Source organism: Caretta caretta, chromosome 25 (genome assembly GCF_965140235.1).
Source record: "Caretta caretta isolate rCarCar2 chromosome 25, rCarCar1.hap1, whole genome shotgun sequence".
Lineage (NCBI taxonomy): Eukaryota > Metazoa > Chordata > Testudines > Cheloniidae > Caretta > Caretta caretta.
This window is the reverse complement of record NC_134230.1, coordinates 17,896,462-17,914,330: the sequence shown is the minus strand read 5'-3', so window position 1 is coordinate 17,914,330 and position 17,869 is coordinate 17,896,462. Positions and strand designations below refer to the sequence as shown.

Here is a 17,869-nt window from a genome sequence, read left to right as displayed (position 1 = left end):
TGGGCTCTTTTCACAGCTGTTCTAGCTGCTGCACTGAACTAATGGAGGGGCTGCCCAGGCTCCCTCACCCCCCTTCCTTCTTTTCAGTTATTCAGCAACTCCCCTTTCACAGTCCCTTCCAAACACACCTCATTGTTCCAGGCCGGTTTGCATTGAAATGCCACTAGCCCCGGTCTCCTAGGCTCACTCTCTGCCTGGGACATTGCCCCAAACAATCTGGAGACAGAGCAGACGGTGCAGGGGTCTGCTCCAGCCTGTTGCAAGCAACAGGACGGTGGGGTGGAGGGAGGCGGGGGATTACATCGAGTGCAGTTACCCTGCAGTGAATTCTGAGTGCCTGCTCAGACGGTGTTACTCTGGATTTCTACTGGTGTAACTGAGGTCAGAATCTGGCCAGAAGGAAGGATTTAGTCTACAAGCAGCTTTTCGGCTAGGACCCAGCAACAAGCAGCAAGGTGGTCCCGTCTCTGTGGCGGGTGTTGAGAACTCTACATACAAAGCCAGGTCCTCAGCTGGCGTAGATTGGCCTAGCTCCCTAGAAGTCAAGGGAACACCACCGACTGGGTGCCGTCCTCAGCTGGAGGGATAGCTAGCCAGCATGGGTGCTACAGAAATGGTATGACACCAAGACAGGATGCAGCCATCTTTGAACCATTGAAATGGACCCTCGTTGTTGCAAAAGTATTTTTAATCAGTTATTTGCACCTGGGGATGCCCTGGCCCCGCAGAGCTGACACGCTAACCGGCAAAGGCAGAGAGGGGAAGGGACATGCCCTTGGCTGCATAGCAGGTCGGTGGCAGAGCTGGAACCATGTCTCCCCACTCTCCGGCTGGTGTCCTATCAGCCATCTCTGAGTTAAAGCTCCCACGCCAAATATTCCTCCCCTCATTAGCGATCCTTTGCAGGAGAGATCACTGGGTAGCTATGCTCCAGCCAACACAACTCCAGGGGTCAGAGATGCAGGATGCTTTTTTTAAACTGCCTCTTTAGAAAAAAAAAAAAAACACACAAATTTTTAACTGTTTATCACTCTGCACTGTGACAGCCATAAAACGGAATTCCTGGGTATTCGCACTGGGTGACGCTTAATGCTCTACGCCAAAGATTAACTGCCAATACTGGACACTCCTAGTTGTGGACTGGACCAAGATAAAAATCTGTATTGGAGAACAGCTGGTGCTAGCCTCTTCTCCAATGAGCTCTCCTTCTAACCGAAGTACCTCATGGTAGGAGCCTACGCAACCCACTTGTGGTTGGGGGTTTCCACAAAAACACTACAGCCGTTGTGAGTCTCACATCATTTATTTTCCCCCTAGCTTTGAACCAATGGCTTTAAAGGGAAATTGTGCTTCTACTCGTGTGGATGGCCAAGATTTCTGGACAACAACAAACAGCCTTGTTAAAAGGTAATTTTTGCCCTGTTCCCAGGAGACCTAGCGTGACCCAATGTAACCAACACGTAGCTGATCTATGCTTGGATTCTTACCTAAGCCAAACAGACTCTGAATCTTGACAGTTCCAAGTTCTGCTCTGAGCTAGAACCTTTGACTTTTGAGTGGGTTCTAAATTTGGTGGGAGGAAGGTGGTTTCCAGGGTATATTACACCCGCCCACTGACACACAGCGCTGCTCACAATTTTAATCACAAGCCTCGTGAGATCTGACGCTTTTCTTAAAGACCCAGCTCTGAGACTGGCAGGATTCCATGAGGATCTCAGCTTTCACTGAAAACAAAGTACATTTCTAGCTCTTGTGGCTGTGAAGAAAAGCTTGGAAACACGACCCCTAAAGGGTCAAGAGACAGAAGGCAAACAAACAAAAAACACAGAGTTTTTAAGCCAATTTCATGACTTTTGGGGGCCTGTCTCAGTGTTTGAGGGCTTGGACCAGCAATACTGAGAACCCCCTGCCTCCACCATTCCCTACTGTCAAGAGTAGATACAGAAGAACTAGTCTCAAAACAAGTCCTGGCTCAAACCTTTGAGCCCACCTTCAAACTTTGGAAGGGTGGGCGGGGGGTCGTCACTTAAAGAAAATGGTTATTTTCATTGTCAAGCACCTCTGTACTGTCTGGGACTGGAGGGGACATAGCAAAGCCTCGCAAGAGGGGCAAGTCTCACCAGTGTTGTCCTTAACCCCAGTGCCATTTCATACCCACTTTGCATTAATGCAAATGACACCACCAGTGCAGGGCCCTGGTGAACAAGCCCATGGGATTTTAGACCTGGCCGATGCTTTGGAAGGCTGTTGGAAAGGGTTTCACTCACTAGAGGAATACCTAGCAGCTCTCCCCCTGCTAACAGTCACTCTTCTCCTGTCACTCAGCCAGGTCACCACTTAGTCCACCCCTTCCAGGGTAACAAAGCCCAACCTCAAACAGTCCCATGTCCCCACAAGTGTGCCTATGGCTCTGGCTCCAGACTCCTGCTCCTCCCACCCTTGCCTCAGGGCTTCCCAAAGTCTTTGTCCCCTTCTGCCAGGGGAGCCCAGGCCCACCCACTACCCCAGAGACACTATGACCAGCAGCCCCAGTCAGCAGAGTCCCCTCCTTGCTACCATTTCCCCCAGCTTCCTCCTACAGCTGCTCTCTGGCTTGCCCTGTTTAGGCCTCTTGAACTCCCCTTACTCAGTCTCCTCACAGACCTCCCAGGGCCTGCACCCCCTGGCAGTCCAAATCCTGCTCTCCATTCATGGCACATGCCCAGGGCCTGCTCCCCTCAGTGGCTGCTTGCCAGCCTCCTTTAGCCAGGTGAGATTCCCAGGGCTGCTTTAGCCCCTTGAGCTTCCCCAGCAGCAGCCCTCCCCACTCTTCCCAGCAAGCGACTCCAGACTCACACCCACACAAGCCTATGCTACTGTAAAAACCTCCTCTCTTTATACAAACCAGCCTGCTCCAGCCCAGCTGCTCCTCAGGATCAGTTAAGCCTGGTTCCCCTCCAGGTGCAGCCTGGTTTGTTTATTGGCCTCTCAGGACCACATTAGCCTATTCAGCCCCTGGGTGGGGCTCACCCAGACTCAACTCCAAACCTGGCTCTAAGCCTTCCAGGAGCCATGTGTCAGCTCTCCACAGACAGAGGGTGACATGCAGGGTTAGTCTGAGACCTTGGTGTCCCTTCAGTCCCCCTGGAGTACTTGTTTAAGCGCTGAATGGGAGCCAAGCCCTAGTGCTGGTCTCTGCAAGGGGGGAGTCCAGCCAGAACGGACAAAGTTTTAACCTGGGTTTAGGTTTTGTCCCCCGGCCAGTGCAGATCAGCCTAGCTCAACAGAAGCCAACAGAGCTTCTGCACCAGCTGACGCTGGCCCTGCTATTTGTGTCCATCTCTACAGAGGTGCAGTGAGGTGGAGAGGCCAATCCTGGTGGCAGGAGCTGCAGAGGAGAAGGCTCTCCCCCCCCACCCCGCTCAGTGGGGAGGGACCGAGACAGGGCTGGAGGCAGGTGAGCAGATGATGATCATTTTGCCATAATCAAATGAAGTCAGCTCCCCCTGACAGAGAGGAGGTTAAAGCGCCAGGAGGGATCCCCAGCGGCCCAACCAGGAACACACACTCCGAGGGGCTGGAACAAGGGGTACTGCGAGGGCTGCCGCACCCCCTGGCTGGAGGTAGTAATAATGACCCAAATACATGCTTTCCTCCCTTCGCACCCCCACGATAACAGTGTTCCAGCCCCACTGCACACACTTCACCAGCACTCTGCCCGGATCCTTCCCATCTGGGGCTCCACAAAGCCAGGGTCTCTGCAGCGGCTGGACTCGGAGGCTGAGCTGGGAGAGGACATGCTCCTTGCTTTCCCCACTGCTAGGGTCTTGTTCTGTCTGACAAAAGAGGGATACTGCACCCCTTTAATCCCCCGGTCTGCGGCTAATGCAGGGCCCGTAGCTGCTAGCAAGAGGCTGTCGCTGGCTATTAGGGGGAGCAGGCTTTTGCCACCGGGAAGCTCTTTCTGCATCAGCACTTTCTGCCAGAGAACATGCACGCTCCTCGAACCACCCACAGCCATCACGGCCTCCTACCGGGATCCAGGCGTGACACACAACTCCCTCTGGCTCCAGCTCCCTCACATCCAATCCCAGCACTGTGGATCAACAAACCGCCCCCTCACTCACACACTCAGCACAGTGCACTTTGCAGCCCCCCCTAACCCCCACCCCAGACACATTACCTCCTCCCTACCCCACGTGGTCCGGCTTTTCCTTGCTGCCCCTCATGCTTTCTAGTGAGGGATGGATTCCAAACCCCACGCCCTGACTGCAATCTGAGGGGGAGCTATTCTGTATTTCCTGGAGGAAAAATAAATAGATAAACCAAAAAGGGAGAACAAATTGGGGAGGGGGAGAAATTGGGCTCTTCGTTTCCTCTATCTCTTTAATAAATGCCTGTGTATTTGTAATTTATACATGTAAAGATATGAATACACACACGCTCCTCTGTTCTCTCTGGGGCTGATCCAAAATGAGCTGAAGTCAACAGACGTCTTTCCACTGACTTTCAAGGCTTTGGATCTAGCCGTATGCATGCGTGCACGGGCGTGGACACGCCCTCTAGTCACACCTCCCTTTTAAAGGGCATAGACATAGACGCATGTACATGCGCCCACACAGACAGCGAGAAGCAGAGCTGGGGCACACTTATCGTTTCACCTGTGGCCCAACACTTTCCATTCTGAGACCCTCTTTTCATTTGCTTATAGCTTTGCCAAACTTTAGCTATTTGGAATGACATTTTTTCAAGCTGGGCATCTGAATTTGGAGGGGAAAGTTTCACAAAAAAATGGTTGGTTGTTTCCGAGGATGAGATCAGGAAAAAGTGCGTTTGCCGTTTGCCCATGTTAAAGGAATACTTACAATTGATTCACTGAGAAGCTCCAGCACTTCCACCCTTTGGAGCAGGGGCTTGAAATTTGGCAGGAGGCTTGTCCTGGTGTCAGGATGTGGTTTTTGCCATCTCCGTGAAACTCTGTCTTCATTTGGCCAAGTTATAAAGCCTCTGAAAATATCCCAGTTCACAGATGCTCAGTAGAGACTTGTTAGAGTTTGGCCCCTTAGTTCGCCAAAGATTCCAGCCGCCCTGAGCATTCACAGCTCCGACCTGTGACCAGACTGCACGTGCCGTCCCCATAGCGCAATGGAGCCTGCTCGGTCTCAGGCTGCCGCTGCTGCCCTGGAGACTTCTCTGCCTCCTTCACTGCACGCCTTCCAATGTCTCCAGCAAAATGAGGCAGGGGTCCTACAGACAGCCTCCTTCGCTGCACGGCCCTGATCCGCTCCCAGCGCATGGAATGAGGCAGGGAAAAATCATATGCAAACACGTCTTGGAGCTTGTATCGAAATGCATACGCACCGGGGGGCACAGGCCCAGGTAACCTCAGTGCTGGCCTTTCCCACCATTTGAGTGCTTGGCTTTGCAACCTTCATGTTCTTTGGACATTGATTTTTGGATGTAATTTAACACACTTATCTGTTCTCTCCGGGCCTGACCCAAAGCTCCTTGAAGATAATGGGAGTCTCTCCAAAGACTTGAAAGGCCGTTGGATGAAGCCATGTGTGTGTACGTGGCTATTTTTATTTTTAAAAGAAAGACAGTCATATGTGTGTAAACGCACACGCGTGCACACACACACGTACCTTGAAAAATTTGTAAGGCAAGGTTCCCAGACACAAAGCCTAGTAACCCACCCTTTGCCGATAGGAATAACAGTCAAGGCCTCAGGCTACAAAACTACATACTTACACACCACCAAATTTACTCATGCCATTGATGAGGGGAGAAAATTTTTACCAGGCTCCAGATTTCTAGGCTCTCTCACACATACCCACATCTCTCTCTCTCTCTCTCTCTCTAATATTGCCTTTTCCCCAGCTGGTTTTGGCTTTCCCACCCAGCAAAGCCATGGAGTTTCCATAGAAACATGAAGATACTCAACTGTAAATAATCATTTCTCCACAAAAAAGGCTCCAGCCCACCACGTTTCGCTGTCAGCCTTTCAAATAATCGTCCCTGTTGTTCGCTGAGACCCCTCCCCTCTTGCCGCCTCCTCTCCAGGCTGTTCGTGCTGCCCCTGGGGCTCACCAAGCGACCATCCCTCGCTGCCTCCAGGCCATGGTTGGTTTGGGGTCCCACCCCCCTCTTGTCTGCCCATCCCATGCTGTGCGAGTGTTTCATGGCTCAGGCATGCAGAGCTGGGGGAGGCAGACTCATGGTACCACCCCAGGTCACTGATTGCACCAGAGGGCGTGATGCAGCGACTGTGATGCATCAGGCGCCTCTGGTCCACGCCCCAGCTGTCCCAGCTCCCCAGTCCTTGCACCAACACTCCCGTAACAGTCCTGAGCCCAGCAGGGATGTTCTACCAGGAGTGTACAAGTGATACGAGGACTGCTGGTCATTGCAATATGTTAGAAGTGACAATAACCCTCTGCTCTTGACCAGCATTGCTTACATGGGCTTCTCCGGGCCCTTTATAAGCACCAATTGAATCATTAAGCGTTAACACACATGCGCTTATCCCTCCTTGCCCCAGGCTCCAGCAGGTCAGTGTCGTTATCTCCCTTGGGGAAACTGACACACAGTGACCTGCCCTAGGTGTTGCAGTGCAGCAGATCTGGGAATAGAACCCAGGAGTCCTGGCTCCCCAACCCCAGCTCTAATCTGATACCATTGCTTTCCTCAGTAACCACCCACCCTAACCTGCTTGCCTCTTCTCCCCAGCACCCTCTCCTGGATCAGGCTTGTTTCCTTGATCTTTAAAGTCAGCTCTCTGCTTAGCGTCAGAGGCTGAGGGCTAGCCCTGCTGCAGACTGAATTGGAAAATTGTACACAGGGGAGTGTACAGACACACAGTACACTGGGACTGCAAAGAGACGGCTTCATGCCGTCCAGGGGAGCGTGGGTCTGAGTAAGATGAGGCATGCAGCAGCTTTGAGTGGGGCAGAGGGAAGTGGAGCAGGGGGAGCAGTTGCTTGTATTCATGGTTTCCCACCAGAACACTGCGCAAATCCCCCAGCCCCATCTGCCCTCCCCGGCCCTGCTCCATCCAGAGTAGGGTAATTCTAAGGGCAGTGAAGCACTGGACCAGGGTCCCCAGGGAGGTGGCAGAATCCCATCACTGGAGGTTTTTAAGAGCAGGTTGGACAAACCCCTGCCAGGGCTGGTCTAGGTTCAGTTGGTCCTGTCTCAGCGCGGGGGGCTGGACGTGATGACCTCTAAAGGTCCCTTCCAGCCCGACATTTCTGTAATTTTATTATTCCAGTCCTGAGGGGGAGCCCAGCTTGAATATTGCCTCTCGGCTCTTTGCCATGAGGATGTCGGTGGCGCTGCAACCAGAGACAGGCCACAGCTAAGCTCAGGCTAGGTCTGTCCAAACCTGGGGCCCCGATCTGGCCTTATTCAGAGAGACAAAGATTTTTAAGGACCACCCTGACCATCTCACCTGACTTCCTGCACAACCCGGGCCAGAGAGCATCACTCTGCAAAGTCTGAGGCTTGTGTTGCCCATCGCATTGTACCCAGGTGCCGTCGGCCCCTGAACGCCGGCCTGAGCCAGACTGGCGAGCTGCTAAACACAAAAAGACCAAATTCACCTCCTCTATTTTCCACTCAGCACAAAACCCTTGTGCAAATACCCGTGTGTTTACATGCCTGTGAACCTTTGTCTGCATGTGGCAGTGTGCATGGGAATGAGTGTGGATCTTAGTGTGCTGTGGTGTGAATGCACACTTGAGCTGGCTTGGATACATCAGCAAGCAGCAAGAAATGTGTGTGCTTGTGAACCCATGGGCAGCCCTGACTACACGACTGTGAGGGGAGAGTGAAGGACCCTTGAGCAATGCCATATCGCCTCCTCCACCTCCAGCTGCTGGTTTGCAGCCTTCGGCCTGACATCTATCAAAATTAGCAGCTCAAGAGCTCCCTGGGCCGTTCTCCTCCAGCTGGGGGGCAATGGACAGGGGCTTCACAGCTGCAAGGACATACCTGACTGGAAAGGCTGCTTAGTTACTGTTGCCTCTTTAATGGTTACTTTTAAATGGCCTACAGTTAAACACATCCCTGTTTTTCATTGTCTCCAGCCCAGGGACATGGCTTTGGCCAGGGCTTTTACCCTGTCCATCTTTTTAAGTCAGGCCTTTTTATTTATTTTTTTTAATCATAAATGACTTTTCCCCCTGCTATCAAGTACATGGTGGATTTTAAAGATCATCTACGTTTGTTCTCCAGCTCGGAAGCAAGTGGAAGGACGAAGCCCTCACGTCAGAAGTTCCTGCCCATGATGAGAGCAGAGAAAAAATCCTACTCCAAGGACCCGATTCAATTTGATTTAATGGAGGGGTAATGCCCACCCCCCACCCCTGCCCCCTCATTAGGGAATTTTTCATACAACAGATGGCAAAGCTATGAGGCCATGGACCCTGGGGGCTGTGCGGGACCCCTCAGATCACAAAGAGAATCTCAACTTGAGCTGGCCACAAATGATTTTTACCGAATTTTATCACTGGTTTGGACAAAAAGGCTTTTTTTTTTTTTTGGACAATAGAAATTTTCACAAAAAATGTCAGGTTTTGTCAAAAATGACAGACTTTGTGTCCAAAAAATGATTCCCCCCCAACTTCCGTTTTTTGACAAAAACCTGAACAAAAAGATTGAAGAAAAACATTGACAAAAATGGGGGGGAGGAATAGTTTTCATTTATATTTTGTGTGAAGAACACAAGGAGAGTCATTTCCCAGCCAGCCCGCGAGTGACTGTATGATTCTGTGGAAGGGAAACACGTGGGTCACGTTAGCCCAAGTCACCAGAGGCCAGAGGTTCAGACCTGCTCCTCCCGGCTTTCAAAAGGGCTCATGGCTCCTGTGTCATTCTTAATGGGAACTGTTGGCTGACGAGATCAGAACGGACCCTGCTGAGCCCGGCTGGAAAGTCCCTCCTAAGAGGCCGACCCAACGCCCTTGACAGGAGCTTTCCAGGCCCTTCATGGGGCACGAGATCACATTGCAAGTGACAGATCCCGGATGCTTCCTTGCCAGGGTGTGGATTTCCCCACCCAACCCCCTCTCCTTAGATACACAGTAGCAGTAAGAGTACATGCATTAATTAACTGGTTACCTTCCCTAGCCTACATCCAGTGTACAAGGCTAAGTACAAGGGCCTTGCATCCACACATCCGTGGTGCTGTGGGCTCCAGCGTCTCTTCAGAACCGTCACAGAGGCAGGTTTGGGCCTCAGAAAGGCAGCATGTATCACCATCTTTCCTCTCCCCTCCCCCTTTCCCCACCGATGGCCAATTGAAAATGCTCAACCGCTGAATATTTTAAACACATGCAGGCGAGAGGCAGCCTCTCTGCGGAGCTATTTTTAGCACTCTGGGAGGCTGGGTGCCGGCCCTGCCATGTCGCATTTACCCGCCGGGTTTCGCCATGCTCCGACTGAGCTGCCCGTCGATTCTGATCTCAGAGCTGGAGGCGAAGTCTCTGTGGCCCTGGCCTGTCTGCTGCCCTCCCTCCCCAGTCCTGCCATGCAGCCTCAGCAGCTTGGCCACGCCGCTGTGAATCCACAGCACCAAGGGTTACACTCTGCCCTGGGCAGCTCTCTTGGGCCTAAGAGGGTGTCACCCCGCGCCGAATCTGGCCCTAAACCAAAGAGGCTCCTGAATAATTATACTTTGCCTTTTGTAACCTGTCCTTTAAATAGATAGCTAATGTAACGCCAATATTTAAGAAGGGCTCTAGAGGTGATCCTGGCAATTACAGACCGGTAAGTCTAGCGTCAGTACCGGGCAAATTAGTTGAAACAATAGAATTGCCAGACACATAGAAGAACATAAATTGTTGCACAAAAGTCAACATGGTTTCTGTAAAGGGAGATCATGTCTTACTAATCGATTCGAGTTCTCTGAGGGGGGTCAACAAACATGTGGACAAGGGGGATCCAGTGGACATAGTGTACTTAGACTTCCAGAAAGCCTTTGACAAGGTCCCTCACCAAAGGCTCTTACGTAAATTAAGTTGTCTTGAGATAAGAGGGAAGATCCTTTCATGGATTGAGAACTAGTTAAAAGACAGGGAACCAAGGGTAGGAATAAACGGTAAATTTTCAGAATGGAGAGGGGTAACTAGTGGTGTTCCCCAAGGATCAGTCCTAGGACCAATCCAATTCAACTTATTCATAAATATTTTAGAGAAAGGGGTAAACAGTGAGGTGGCAAAGTTTGCAGATGATACTAAACTGCTCAAGATAGTTAAGACCAAAGCAGACTGTGAAGAACTTCAAAAAGATCTCACCAAACTAAGTGATTGGGCAACAAAATGGCAAATGAAATTTAATGTGGATAAATGTAAAGTAATGCACATTGGAAAAAATAACCCCAACTATACATACAATATGATGGGGGCTAATTTAGCTACAACTAATCAGGAGAAAGATCTTGGAGTCATTGTGGATAGTTCTCTGGAGATGTCCACACAGTGTGCAGCGGCAGTCAAAAAAGCAAACGGGATTTTAGGAATCATTTAAAAAGGGCTAGAGAATAAGACGGAGAATATCTTATTGCCCTTATATAAATCCATGGTACACCCACATCTTGAATACTGCGTACAGATGTGGTCCCCTCATTTCAAAAAAGATATACTGCCATTCGAAAAGGTTCAGAGAAGGGCAGCTAAAATGATTAGGGGTTTGGAACGGGTCCCATATGAGGAGAGACTAAAGAGGCTAGGTCTTTCAGCTTGGAAAAGAGGAGACTAAGGGGGGGGGATATGATAGAGGTCTATAAAATCATAAGTGGTGTGGAGAAAGTAAATAAGGAAAAGTTATTGACTTGTTCCCATAATAGAAGAACTAGGGGCCACCAAATGAAATTAATGGACAGCAGGTTTAAAACAAATAAAAGGAAGTTCTTCTTCACTCAGCGCCCAGTCAACCTGTGGAACTCCTTGCCTGAGGAGGTTGTGAAGGCTAGGACTGTAACAGGGTTTAAAAGAGAACTGGATAAATTCATGGAGGTTAAGTCCATTAATGGCTATTAGCCAGGATGGGTAAGGAATGGTGTCCCTAGCCTCTGTTTGTCAGAGGGTGGAGATGGATGGCAGGAGAGAGACCACTTGATCATTACCTGTTAGGTTCACTCCCTCTGGGGCACCTGGCATTGGCCACTGTTGGTAGGCAGGATACTGGGCTGGATGGACCTTTGGTCTGACCCAATATGGCCGTTCTTATGGTTAGCACCCTTTATCTCAGCATCTCGAGGCCCTTTCTCTGCATAATGAATTAAGCCTCCCAGCTGCTCCCGCCCAGGGATTAACTCCATTTTACAGAAGGGGAAACTGAGTCATAGAGCAGCAACAGGCCTAATTTCACAGCTCTTCCTCACATAAGCAGAGTCATTGACCGTGACCCTTAGTAGCTCTCCCAAGGGTCCAGCTAGTCAGGGGCAGCAGAGCCAGGAAGGGAACCCAGAAGTCCTGGCTATCCTCTAGCCACTGGGCCACAAGATGCTTATTTAAAGTGAAGGGAGAAGTGTCCCCCTCTTGCGATAGGTGCTGTAAGAGGAGAGAGCTGTTCTCTTGCAGAAGAGTGAGAGATTCCCAGGAGCTGGGCGCCTTCCCAGTGGGGTGGGCACAGACCCGACACACACCTCGTCCCCTGAGCACCACGGAACTGCCATGTGGAATACAAGATCACCAGGCGCTGGGGGGGAGACTAGCCAGATCCAGGGAAGGGGGCTGGGATGCCTTTGACCTCTAGGCCATGTCTGGCCCAGGTGCAGACTAGCTGAGAATTTCTACCGTCCGACGCCTGGTTTGTGGGGCTGATCCTGGGTCCCAGCAGGCAGGGATTCACCAGGACAGCGGACACTAAACAAGGCCTCCCGCCCTTGCTGCCCGTCTCCCCACAGGGGCCTAGAAGTGAGCGGGTCAGGGAGTCTGATGGGGTCAGGGAGCCCCCAGCTGCTCTCTCCAGTGGGGGAACATATCCTGCAGTTCCCTAAGGGCATCAGACTCCAGTGATGACGACACGTGGGTCCATTTGGAGAAGGGACCTCTGGGAAGGGGAATGAATTAGGCCAGGATTTTTTAAAGCAACAAACGATGCTGGGCGTCCATCCTGAGCTGCGCCAAAGGGAACCCGGTGTTCGGACAGTGCCCCGTGCCCACCCCCTGAAAACCAGGCACCCTGAAGGCATCTTCAGTTGGGCACCCAAAAATCAATAGGCACTTGCGAAAATCTTGGCCCAGGAGCCCTCAACTCAAACTTGCCCTGAAGCGCGAGAACAACGGGGTGATCCAAGGTCTCCCCTTGGAAGTTCCTCTGGAATCCTCACCACTGAGATCCAGAATACCCCTCCCACCTCCCCTAGATTCCTCTCAGAAGACCCAACAAGCCCCCATACCCCCAAGCCCCCACAAAGATCCAGAGTGAACCCAACCCCCTCTCCCCACATCAACGGAGTTTTGCTGGGGGGTGGGGGGGACCTGGGGCTGATTTACGGCCACCAGGCAAAACATATGGCATCTTGGGCCACTCTTCATGGTGAGTTTCTAGGCCTGATTCTGCTCTGGTTGTCCCAGCGTAAGTCAGGTACGCCTGCACTAAAGCCAATGGGGCTGCAGCAGGATCAGAAGGAGGCTCCTTGGGGTTCAACTAAACCTGAAACTCTGGAAAATTCAAGCCCCATGTGAACCAAGATGGGATGCAGCGGCTCTGTATGATCCCCACTGCCCAAGGACTCAGCCCCAGCCCCAGGGGAAACAACCAGCAGTCAGCAAAGACACACAGTCAACACGGGATCCGTCCTTCTGCCAGGAGCATCAAGAGAGCAGGTCGGCTGATTCAGAGGCAGTTTAGCCGGGGAGGCATCTGGACACCAGCCTAACACGCACCCACCAGCCCTAGGAACATGACAAAGGCCTCTTTCTATTGCTGACAGGGCCTGGTAGCCAAGCCTTGGGCCCCAGATCCTGGCAGCTCCCAATGAAAACAGACCACTTAAGGGGGTGGCAATTGGCAGAACTACTGCATCTTCCTGACGGCACAGAGAGGGGCAGAAAGAGCCTTGCTGGGTGTGCAGGGGGCTCCTTATTGAGCTGCCCATTCCCATTCACTCCCCCAAGCCTGCTCCTTAATGGCCTAGCCAGGCCTTTTGATGAGCTGCTGGCATAGTCCCTTTCCCAGCTTCCTTCCTCTCAGTGCCAGGATCCCAGCACAAAAGGCTGCAAAGCAAGGGTACAGGAAGGCCCTTTCAGTCTCTCTCCTGTTGCCAGGGGTCGGTGTGGGGAGGGAGGGCAGCAGCTGCCCCCCCAACCCCCGGAGTTACTTTTACAGGATTAGTCAGAACCTGCTTTGATGGCACTCGGAGACAAACGGCGAAGATGGAGTGAAAATCACCAGCTGCTTTCAGAGAACTGGGTGGAGGTGAAAACTTCCACTCTGATTTACGGATGGGGAAACTGAGGCAGGGAGAGGGGAAGTGACATGTCCCAAGTTCACACAGTGAGGGGCTGAGAGGAGAACCTAGGAGTCCTGACAACGCAGGGTCGGCATCTGTGTAACTTCCCAAATCAACCAGAACTGAAGCTGTGGGTAAAGGCTGGAAGGAAAAGAGTAAAGAGAAGGGATGAGCCAGTCCCTTTCCTAGGACAGTAGGGGAGGGGAGAAGAGGGTTAAAAGACCTCTTTACCATTGGCCCCGATCCTTCAAAGACTTGGGCCGACCCCTGTGCCCAAATGGGGCCCCATTGACTTCTCAGGCAGATGAGCCACCACTGTTACCAACTCCTGTCACTATATTCTTGGGATATCTGGTGTTTTTCATAAAGCCCCAGCTCCTGGAGTCAGATGACTGCCTGAGAACCTCAGCTTTCATTTTAAAAGAAACAAAAAGGTAAGTTTCTAGCTCTCGTGGTTACAGAGGAAAGCTGGAAATCCAGATCCCTCGAAGCCAGACTCCCAACCCAACCGCCCCCGCCCCCCACCAAACCAGAAGGTGAATACAAAAGCCTATGAAAATCTCTGGAAAGAGATGGCTCTTCCAGGTCTAGCTTGTTCTATCATTGTCCCAGATCAGTGCGGGCACAGAGGGCTTCACTCTCCCAGGCTGGCAACATGCCCTGTGCCAAGCTTGCAGGAAAAATGCCTCAACCCAATGCACACGCAGAGTCTTACTTCCTGGGGCGAGTGGGGGAAAACCAAGTACATCAGCAGGCCGAATACCATCTCTGGAGCTGGTTCCATGGCCCATCCCTATGCTCTCCGAGTGCCTGCAGCACTGACCTTGGTTACACCTGGGCAGACCCTGTGGACTCCAGTGGTGACAGCAAATGGGTCAGCCAGGGCATAAGAGAGCAGAGTTTAGCTGTCCGCGTCAGGGACACTGAACTGGGGTGCCTGTAAGTAACTGCTAGAGAGAAGCTGCCCTTCAGCTGACCTGCCGTACCCCTCAACTAGCCACCCACGGACTGCTGGGGTTAGTGGAAATGTTCCCAGCAAGAGCTTTATTCCTTCGCTGCAGGGTTTCCCCCTCTGAAGCAGTCGATGCCGGTCCCTGTCAGAGACAGGGTACTGGGCTAGAGAGACCCAGTGGTCTGGTTCAACCTGACCATTCCCAGGCCCCACTCTTTACAGGTAGAAAATAAAATGGCCTGTACATTTAGCTCCTGTTATTTATGTGCAGATCCTGAGTATGTGATAGACTAAGAACCCGTGTTACAGCCCAGAGGCCTTAGTGAGGGCTGGGGGGTTGTTCTGAGGTGAGGTTTTCTGTTTGTTTGGGGGAGAGGGAAAGGAGTTGGTTGGTAAAATGAGGTTGTCTTAAATATTTTTGGCTTGTGGGAAATCTCTCTCTCTCTATCTCTCTCTCTCACCCCTTCACTAAAATAATAATAATAATAAAATTAAAAGGGGAGTGACCTCCTGAAAATTAAAACTTCACTTACTGAGACTCATGCCCAGGATTTAACCTGAATGGCTCCTTTCTCCTGCCTTCCCTTGCACACAAAGTGCTTTCCAATGGCTGATTTCCTGGAATAGATTCAGTTGCTATGATACCAAGTTTGCTTTTAACGAACCCCAGAAAATTAATGGCATTCAGCAGATAAGTCCTTAAAGTGGAACCTATTTTAAGAAATTCTTCCTGACTGGTTTACAAGGAGTCGGCAGGAAAAAGAAAGCTTCCAGAAACCAGCATACCCAGAGAGCTTTCTCGGGTCCTCCTCTCCATAATATATAATATAGATGTCACCAAGCAAATATTTCCTGCAAAGACTCCCTTTCAATCTGGGCACCCATGGCAGAGGGAGCTAGGAATCGGAAGATAAGGCATCAACCATGTTGCATTATTCCTTTGGATTATGCTGCGGCATAAATACCGCCTGACAGGTTAACATGACAATAGGAGTATTGCACAGACACTGTAAATATTTTCCACCATCATTAGCTTCCATTTCTTTCCACTGAGTTGACCCTGCCCTGCCTGGGGTGCAGGAGTGTACAGTTTAACCAGTGATGTGCAGGAAGACAACATGAAACATACGAAATGTGTCAATTTCATAGGATTGCACCCTGATAGTAGAAGGCTACAGCATGATGGGAACTAGGCAAGAACAGGGTCCTGATCTTATAGTGGCAAAAAAGCTGGGCTTCTCAAAGGGATCTACCAGGGTTAGGATCCTAAATCCCACTGGAATTAAATAGGAGTCAGACACCGAACCCTTCTGAAAATCATCTTTGAAAAAATCTCGGGCCAGACTCGCACGGGAGTCAATGAAAGCCTTGCCTCTGTCAGGGACCCCAAGGTCCAAGCCATTGAAATAAATGAATGCGGCTTCTGGGAAGGTTTCACAGCAGCCCCAGACAATAACCCAGCGCAGCAGAAGTGAAAACCACCCTCAGCAAACCATTTCCCAGAGAATGTGTGAGTGGAAATACTTGAAGTAAATGGATTCAGCCTGGCCTCCCAACAGCAAATCCAAAGGTGTATTATGTTACCTATACAAAGGCGCGGGGATGGGTTATTTTCCGAGTGTAGAACAACCCTCCCCACCCCTCTCTCCTTCGGGGTCCTCAGAGCCTTTGTCTCCTCTAATTCATCGGGCTGGCAAAGCAGAGTGGGAGGCGAAGGCCACGCGCTCCTGCCGACTCAATAGGGCACTTTTGTCTCCCGAGGATCTGTGGTTGAAAGGCCAGCTAATGACATGACTTGCCTGCCTTCCTTCCACTCAAATCTCGGCTGGACGAAGGGCCTCAAGACGCAAGAGTGCGGCAGCCAGAACTTTCAACTGGGCACTGAAGAATTTCCCCCAGAATCCCACGCTCCTGTCCCCCTCCCCATGGCCCCCACCGTCAGAGAACTGGGTGCTCCATCCAACACGCACCCAGCCTCTGTCATTCTGCTCCTGCAGCGCTGGGGGGAGGGGCGGGGGGGAGCTGTCGGTCTAGGGGCCACATTTCAACAACAAAACCCCCAGGATGGGGCTGGACTGGCCAGAACATCCTGCAGGGCCTTTGTAAAGGGGTCACCTGGTGGCCAGAGCCACCTGCGCCAGCAACAGTTGAAACCCCAGACCAAGGTGCACAGCCCTTAGGCAGCCCTCTGTGCTATGCTGGCCAGGATAACAGGAGTGTCTTTGGTGGCTGTTTATTAATAGACCCCACTGCTAAGTAACCAGCCCAGCAACGCTGTCAGCTGAAAACAGTCCTCGTCTGTCTGAGATCGCTCCACTGTTCCCCCCTTCCTGCCGCTCCCTTGCCACAGTTCTGCTGCAGCCTTCAAACCAAGGGGCAGTCAGATGTTTTTCTCTTTTCGTTCTCTTTGTTGGCTTAACCGTGGACATCAGTCGAAGCTGCACTTGGTATAATCTGAAACAAGCCACATGCAGGATCCTCTCTCTCTCTCTCTGGCTGGGGGCTCCTGACACCTCCAGTCCAGTGCATGGGCCAGCTTTGATGTCAGAGCCCAAACCAGTTATATTCCCAGCAGGGCAGAAGGAAGAAAACATGATATATAAATTCTACTCCTCGAGCCCACGGAAAAGCCATTTGAGATGGACACAAGGTATATGGAGAGGTGGGGAGGAGGACCCTCCTTTAGGGAGAAAGGTACATTAAAAGGGCGTGAACCTTCTTCATGGAAACCTAGCATGAGATTTACAAGGCGGAAACCCAAGTGAGGGAGGAAAGAGAGGCAAGGTTACACCAGTGCAAATCCAGAGGGTGGAGTTACCCCAGGGCTTAATTTGTAATGAAAGAGGTGCTCGGGCTCAAGTAATTTTTTTATTTTCATATCTGATGCAGCCCAGAGGTGCCAGGGCTCAGCCATGGCAAGCCCTGCTGGAGCCAATTAAGCACTGAGTTACTCTGGCATAAATGGGATGAGAATTTGGCCCTTGGTGCAAGATAAAGGGAGATTCTTATCACACTACCTTGGAAGCCAGGGTCCACATCGATGGACTGACGAGCCCGTGGCTGACGGTCTGAAAGGGGGCAGAGTCGTGGGGAGGGGACAAAGAGGAGGTCAAGACTAGAGGCCTGCTATGGGTGACGGGGCATGGCCGCAATCCCATCCCTGCTGCAGGGAGCACGCTGGCGGTGGACATGCTGCAATCTCAACGGGAACAGGGCGGCGGGTGACACGACCCCCTTAGGTGGCTTGGCGAGGCCAACGCTCTACACGGTGCGCAGGCCCTGGCCAGAGAGAGCTTGCACCAATACCCGTGCCACAGGCCCCCTCCAAGCATGCTCAGAAAGAGGAAATGTCCACGCTTCACTCCCACTTCGGGGCCTCAGGCACCGGTGCACCGCGGTCCCACCATTCTCTGCCTGTGGCCAAGCCTCCTGGGGGCTGCGATACTTCGCTCTTCTTTCAGTTGCTGGGTTCAGTGTGC

At 51.6% G+C, this 17,869-nt stretch overlaps 1 long non-coding RNA gene across 26 annotated transcripts in view; it reads right to left on the bottom strand.

Annotated features, from left to right (window-relative positions):
- LOC125626974 (uncharacterized) overlaps positions 1 to 17,869 on the bottom strand; it is a 108,186-nt gene that overhangs the window by 68,051 nt on the left and 22,266 nt on the right. Inside the window, exon 3 of one of the 26 annotated variants that reach the window (XR_007353897.2) lies at positions 7,430 to 7,555. The exons of the other annotated variants lie outside the window; for them this stretch is intronic. This is a non-coding gene — a long non-coding RNA (uncharacterized LOC125626974). The remainder of the gene's footprint in view (positions 1 to 7,429; positions 7,556 to 17,869) is intronic. 26 annotated transcript variants of the gene reach the window in all.